Here is a 6,859-nt window from a genome sequence, read left to right on the forward strand (position 1 = left end):
GCAAATTAACAACCATGATAAGGGCCGGCCCCGTGGCTCAGTCGGGAGAGTGCGGTGCTGGGAGCACAGTAGCTGCACAGCGGCACTGGGAGCGCCAAGGCCGCGGATTCGGATCCTGTATAGGGATGGCCGTGCGCTCACTGGCTGAGCGTGGTGCAGACGACACCAAGCCAAGGGTTCCAATCTCCTTCCCGGTCACAAAATAAATAAGTAAATAAATAAATAAATAAATAAAAAACCATGATAAGATACCATCCCACACCCACTAGAATGGCTAAAATCAAAATGACTGACAACAAAGTCCCTAATGTAGAATTTTCACACATAATTTGTGGGAATGTTAAAATGGCATAACTGTTTTGGAAAACTGTTTGGCAGTTTCTTATAAAGTTAAACATACACTTACCCTATGGTCTGGCAATTCCACTCCTTGGTATGTCCATGAAAAGAGTTCTACAAGGATGCTCATAGCAGCTTTATAACTTTATTTATAATGTCCCCAAACTGGAAACAACCCAAATGTCAATAGACAGGAAAATGGACAAACTTGAGCATGTTCATACAGTGGAATACTACTGAAGAATAAAAAGGAATAAACTGCCAATATAAGCAACAGCATGGACAAATCTCAAAAACATTATGCTGAGCAAAAGAAACCAGACACAAACAAGTACGTACTGTAAAATTCCATTTATATGAAACTCTAGCATAGGAAAAACTAATCTACAATGATAGAAATCAAAACAGTGGTTGCTTTCACACATAATTTGTGGGAATGTTAAAATGGCATAACTGTTTTGGAAAACTGTTTGGCAGTTTCTTATAAAGTTAAACATACACTTACCCTATGGTCTGGCAATTCCACTCCTTGGTATGTCCATGAAAAGAGTTCTACAAGGATGCTCATAGCAGCTTTATAACTTTATTTATAATGTCCCCAAACTGGAAACAACCCAAATGTCAATAGACAGGAAAATGGACAAACTCGAGCATGTTCATACAGTGGAATACTACTGAAGAATAAAAAGGAATAAACTGCCAATATAAGCAACAGCATGGACAAATCTCAAAAACATTAGGCTGAGCAAAAGAAACCAGACACAAACAAGTACATACTGTAAAATTCCATTTATATGAAACTCTAGCATAGGAAAAACTAATCTACGATGATAGAAATCAAAACAGTGGTTGCCTAGAAGTAAGTAAGTCAATGGGTGGGATTGACTGGGAAGGGGCAGGAGGGAACGTTCTGGGGTGATGAGAATGTTCTACATCTTGATAGATATGAGTTAAATGTGTGCATACATTTATCAAAACTCATCAAACTGTTCACTTAACATCTGTGCATTTCGGTGTATGTAAATTAGACCTCAATTAGGAAAAAAAAAAAAAAGAGGGGGAACAAATCCCTGCTGTCATGGCAAGTCCCTGGCTTCATGGGAGTTTAATAAGCAAAATTAGTGATTTTATGTAGATAAACAAAGCAGGGAAAGGAAGGATTGCAATTTTACATGCAGTGGTAAGACCTTGTTGCAATGGTAACATTTGAGCAAAGACTTAAAGGAGATGAGGGATAAAAATCCTCAACAAAATACTAGCAAACTGAATTCAGCAGCATTTTAAAAGAATTATATACCATGACCAAGTGGGATTCAATCCTAGAATGCAAGGATGGTTTAACATACAAAAACTGATCAATGTAATATACCACATTAATTGAATAAAGGAAAAAAACCCACACAATCATCTTAACTGATGCATTTGAAAAAGCATTTGACAAAATTAAAAAGGAGGTGAGGGGTTAGCTGTGCACATGTCTGAGGGGAGACCATACCAGGCTGAGGACATAGCAAGTGTAAAGGCCCTGAAGCAGGAATGTGCCTGGTGTGTTTGCAAACCAGAAGATGGTCAGTCCAACATGTTTGAAAAGGAGTTGAAAGGGGAAAAGTAGTAGGAATTGAAGACAGAGAAGGGATCAGGCTGGATATCAGTTGTAAAGGGAGATGGGGTAGTATTGGAGGGTTTTGAGTTGAGGATTGACATAACCTGGAAAAGGAGTTGAAAGGGGAAAAGTAGTAGGAATTGAAGACAGAGAAGGGATCAGGCTGGATGTCAGTTGTAAAGGGAGATGGGGTAGTATTGGAGGGTTTTGAGTTGAGGATTGACATAACCTAACTCCCTTTTAAGAGGGTCAGTCTGGCTTTTCTGTTGAGAATGAACCAAAAACAGCAAGGGTGGAAGTTGCGAGGATAGTTAGGAATCTATTGCAATGAAGGAGTTAAAAATGTGCCACCTCCAAATATGCCAATTTGGCATATTGATTATTTTGAGCTGAAAGCACTTGAGAAACAGGAGTTTCAGAAAGGACTATCTCACCGGCCCCTTCCTACCTGTAGCAAATCTTAAAAATTCCTTTGAGAATTATGCCTTCCCTGTACAAGGATGAGAAAATAATCCCGAACACCAGAGATTGGAAGTTGATGCTGCAATGGCTCTGTACAAATAAACTTACTAAACTAATCCTTATCTTCCACTAGCTTTATACTCCCCCTTATATCTCTTAGTGACTTCCCTAAAATTTGCTGCCCCTAACCCAGATCAATTTGTCTTATCATTTCTTCATAAATTTATCATTTGTCTAAAAAGTATAAAAACTTTCTGTTTTGGCCATTTTCCTTGGGCCTTCACTCCCTTAACTTTGTGAGGGCCCTCATGGACATGTAAAAATTAATAAAACTTATATGCTTTTCTCCTGTTAATCTGTCTTGTGTCAATTTATTTCTTAGACCCAGCTGAAAAGATCCCAAGGGGGTAGAGAGAACTTATCCTATTCCCCAACAGCAACAATCCAGGCTAGAGATGATGGTGGCTTCTATTGGGGGGAAGTAACGTAGGTGGTATAAATCAGGCAGATTCTGGGTATACTGTATTTCACAATTGCTGGTGGATCATTTATGTGTTTTTGTGTGTGCATATGCATGAGAGAAAGAAAGGAAGAGAATGTGTTAAAAATGATACCAAATCTTTCTTAAACTTTAGACCTTAATTATTTATTACCAGTGATAAGTATTTCTGCCATATCTTACAACTAAGCAAGTGTGCCAGTGTATAGTAACATTGTGGATGAGAATCTTTGCTCTTTATATATAACTAAGTCGATTTCAGTTTCAGTATTGTTTTTTACTTTTTGTTTTTAGTTTTAGCTCAGACATGCTTGACAGATGTTAAGCTAAGTTATCACCAGATGGCATCATAGTCTTAGTTAGCTGAAGATTTCTGGGTTTTGCAGGGAGACCTCTATCCCTTTTAAGGCAAACTGATCTAATGGCCAGCTGTATGGAATTTTAGGCATGATTCAGTGACCTGTGTTCAAAAATTTGCCTGGTGACTAAAAGAGCAACAACTGCAAACTTCAGATGAGGAACCAAAAAGAGGAAACCCACAGATTTACACAGACATGATGCTGTAAATTTGTTGCAAGGGCAGTTTGGTGGAGAGAGAAGCTAGAAGAAAGCTAAAGCTCTAGAAAACCCAAAACTTCAAACTTCCTTCAAAAGTCTGGGAAGAAACACATTCTGGGATTGCAGAGGCAAATCATACTTGCTTGGGCATAATTTAATTTATCTGTTGTTTGCATGCCAAGGCTGATTTGTAAAACATAACTGTTTATTAGAATTTATTTATAATTTATATTTATAAACACTTATAGGTTATATACTATATTTATAAATAATATTATTTTCCAAAAATAGCAAGATAAGTGATTTTTTTCTCATCATTACAGATAATTCCATCAACTTTATCGAACTATTCTCCCAGCATTGGGAAAAAGCACAGATACAAAGCTATTTTTAATGTACCTGAATTATGGAAGATCAGAAAAACAATGCAAAAATTTGGATTTAAAATGAGATACAATTTAAATAGATATTTTACCAAAGATGTATAGATGGCAGATAATCTCATGAAAAAATCAAACATAGTTATTGGGGAAATGTAAATTAAAATCATAATGGGATACCACTTCACACCTACCTACTAGGATGGCTATAATAAAAAAGACAGACAGTAATAAATGTTAGCAAGGATGTGGAGCAACTGGAATTCTTTCTTGTTTTGGATTTCTCATACACTGATGGTGGGAATATAAAATGACATAACCATTTTGGTAAATGTTTTCGCTTAATCATATGCCTACCATATGGCGTAGCCTTTCTACTCCTAGGTATTTACTCAATGGAAAAAAAAAAGAAGAAAGCACTTGTCCAATATAGACTTGTACACAAATGTTCATAACAGCTTTATTTGTAATACCGAAAAATAAATAAAGAGCCTGTATGTCCATCAACATGTAAATGGATAAACAAATTTTGTATATGCATAAAATGAAACACTATTTAGCAATATATAAAGGAGTTAATTATTGATTAGGGAAACAATATGGCTGAATCTCAAAATAATCAGGTAGAGTGAAAGAAATAAGACAAAAAAGAATACAAATGGCATATATATAAAAAACTAGAAAATTAAAACTAATCTATAGTGACAGAAAGCAGATTAGTGGTTGCCTGGGGATGGGGCAGTGTGGGAGAGTGAAAGAAATAAGACAAAAAAGAATACAAATGGCATATATATAAAAAACTAGAAAATTCAAACTAATCTATAGTGACAGAAAGCAGATTAGTGGTTGCCTGGGGATGGGGCAGTGTGGGGAAGGACAGGAGTGAGGGATTATATGGGGGCATGGATATGTTCACTACCGTGATTTCAGTGATGGTTTCACGGGTGCATAGGTACACCAGAACATCAAATTGTACACTTTAAAGGTGAAGTTTATTGTATGTCAACTCTACCTCAAGAAACCTGTTAAAAATATTAAAAAATGAGACACTGATATGCAATGTTTCTTAATTTACTCTTTTTTTTTCTTTAGTAGAATTTATTGAGTATTTGTGCCAGAGGATAAAAGAGGAGTGAGATGGTCTGCCTCCAAGTCTAGCGGAGGGGCCAGGCGATGACAGTTCTGCTTGATATTCCTGTTGGATACACCCATTGGAATCTAAGCAAATAGGAGGATTAGAACGTGTGCTGGAGTGTTTTCAGAGGAGCTTAACCCTGAGCTGAGTTATGAAAGATGAGGAAGTGCTCAGGAACAGTGAGGCGGGGTGTGTATGGGGGCTGGTGGTGGTCGCAGCAGTGGCAGCGTTCTGTCTCAAGCAAGGCCTGGGGTGAGAGAATAAGGTCCCATGGAAGCAAAGCAAATCAGAGGGCAGAGGGGAGAGAAGTGCTCTGAAATGAGGCAGGAGAGTAAGCAGGGACTGACCACTATGGGCCTGGAAAGCTGTAACCAGGAATTTGACTCTGAAGGCCTGGGGAGCCAGAGAGGCTTTTAAACAAGGGAGAACATGATCAGATAGCATGTTGATGAAGAGCACAGGCAGGCCATGTTCAGAAAGAAAAACCAACATCTCGCCTTTAGGTTGGTTATTGTTACAGTTAAGCAAGTTTATTTAATTAGTCTCCGAGTCTTGCTAATAGCTCTTCCTTAATCATTTTCAGATGTGTCCAGTGCTTATCATTCCTGCTGCAATTGCCTTAGTTCTGCCCTCATTATTCCTTGCTTGGAATAATATCCTCGAATTGGTGGTCTCCCTGTCTTCAGTTGGCCTCCCTCTCAGCGATTTGTTTCCTGCACCTTAAAATGTTTTTCTAAAACTCAGATTTGATCTTCACACTCTTAGCTGAAAACCGGATCTTCAGCCTCCAGTCTTGCTTCTCATCAACATCATCTATGTTTCTAATAATGATAATCATTATAATAGCACACTTATCCAGCATTTACTATATACCAGGAACTGTGCTAAGCACTTTTATCTCATTAAATCTTTCTAATACATTATTATTATCACTATTTTCCAAATGAGGAAACTGATTCTTAGGAAGGTTTAGTAATGTACCCAAGGCCATACAGCTAATAAGTATAGTACTTTAAAAAAAAAATGCTTAGGGCCGGCCCGGTGGCGCACTGGATAGTGCACTGCTTGGGAAGTGCGGCGGTGCTCCCACCCGAGGGTTCGGATCCCACATACAGACAGGTTCCCGCTCACTGGCTGAGCAAAAAAAAAAAAAAAATGCTTAAAGGCAAATTTAAGTATGGAGGAAATTTTCTACTTGCAAGAAAGACCAGTTATGAGAAAACTGGCTCTCTGAATAAAAATGTAGCACAGGTATTTAAAGGTAAAAATCACAAAGTCAAATTATCAGTTAGTTGACAGACCAGTTACAGGAATCCGGGCAAGCAACCATGAGGCCAAACCAAGGCAATGACAGGAGGGATGACAAAAAGTGGACCGATTTAAAAACTGCTATGGAGGGGAAAAGACATGCAGCAATCCTTTAGCCTAGTTCCAAGTTTTGGATAAGGTATTTTCACATTAAGTGCATCTTCAATGATGACGCGTCTGCTTGGATGCACTTGTGTCAATTTTGATAAAAGCAAGACGGTCCTTTCATTCAATTAGAAAGCAAGACATTAACACTGGAAAACAACAGGAAAGAAAATCCATGTGTCTCTCTTTTTCATGGCTTATCTGGGACTATAGGAATATAAGGCCTTTTCTGGATTATAGAATGCAAGTTTCAGAAAAAATCATTTCAGCTGAAGTATAGAGAATGGGTTAGAGGAAGGCAGGAATGAAGACAGACCAGTTACAGGAATCCGGGCAAGCAACCATGAGGCCAAACCAAGGCAATGACAGGAGGGATGACAAAAAGTGGACCGATTTAAAAACTATTAAGGGGGCCGGCCAGGTGGCGCACTGCTACAGTGCGCCGCTTGGGAAGCGCGGCAGCGCTCCCG

This window comes from Galeopterus variegatus, unplaced genomic scaffold (assembly GCF_000696425.1).
Source record: "Galeopterus variegatus unplaced genomic scaffold, G_variegatus-3.0.2 Scaffold373, whole genome shotgun sequence".
Lineage (NCBI taxonomy): Eukaryota > Metazoa > Chordata > Mammalia > Dermoptera > Cynocephalidae > Galeopterus > Galeopterus variegatus.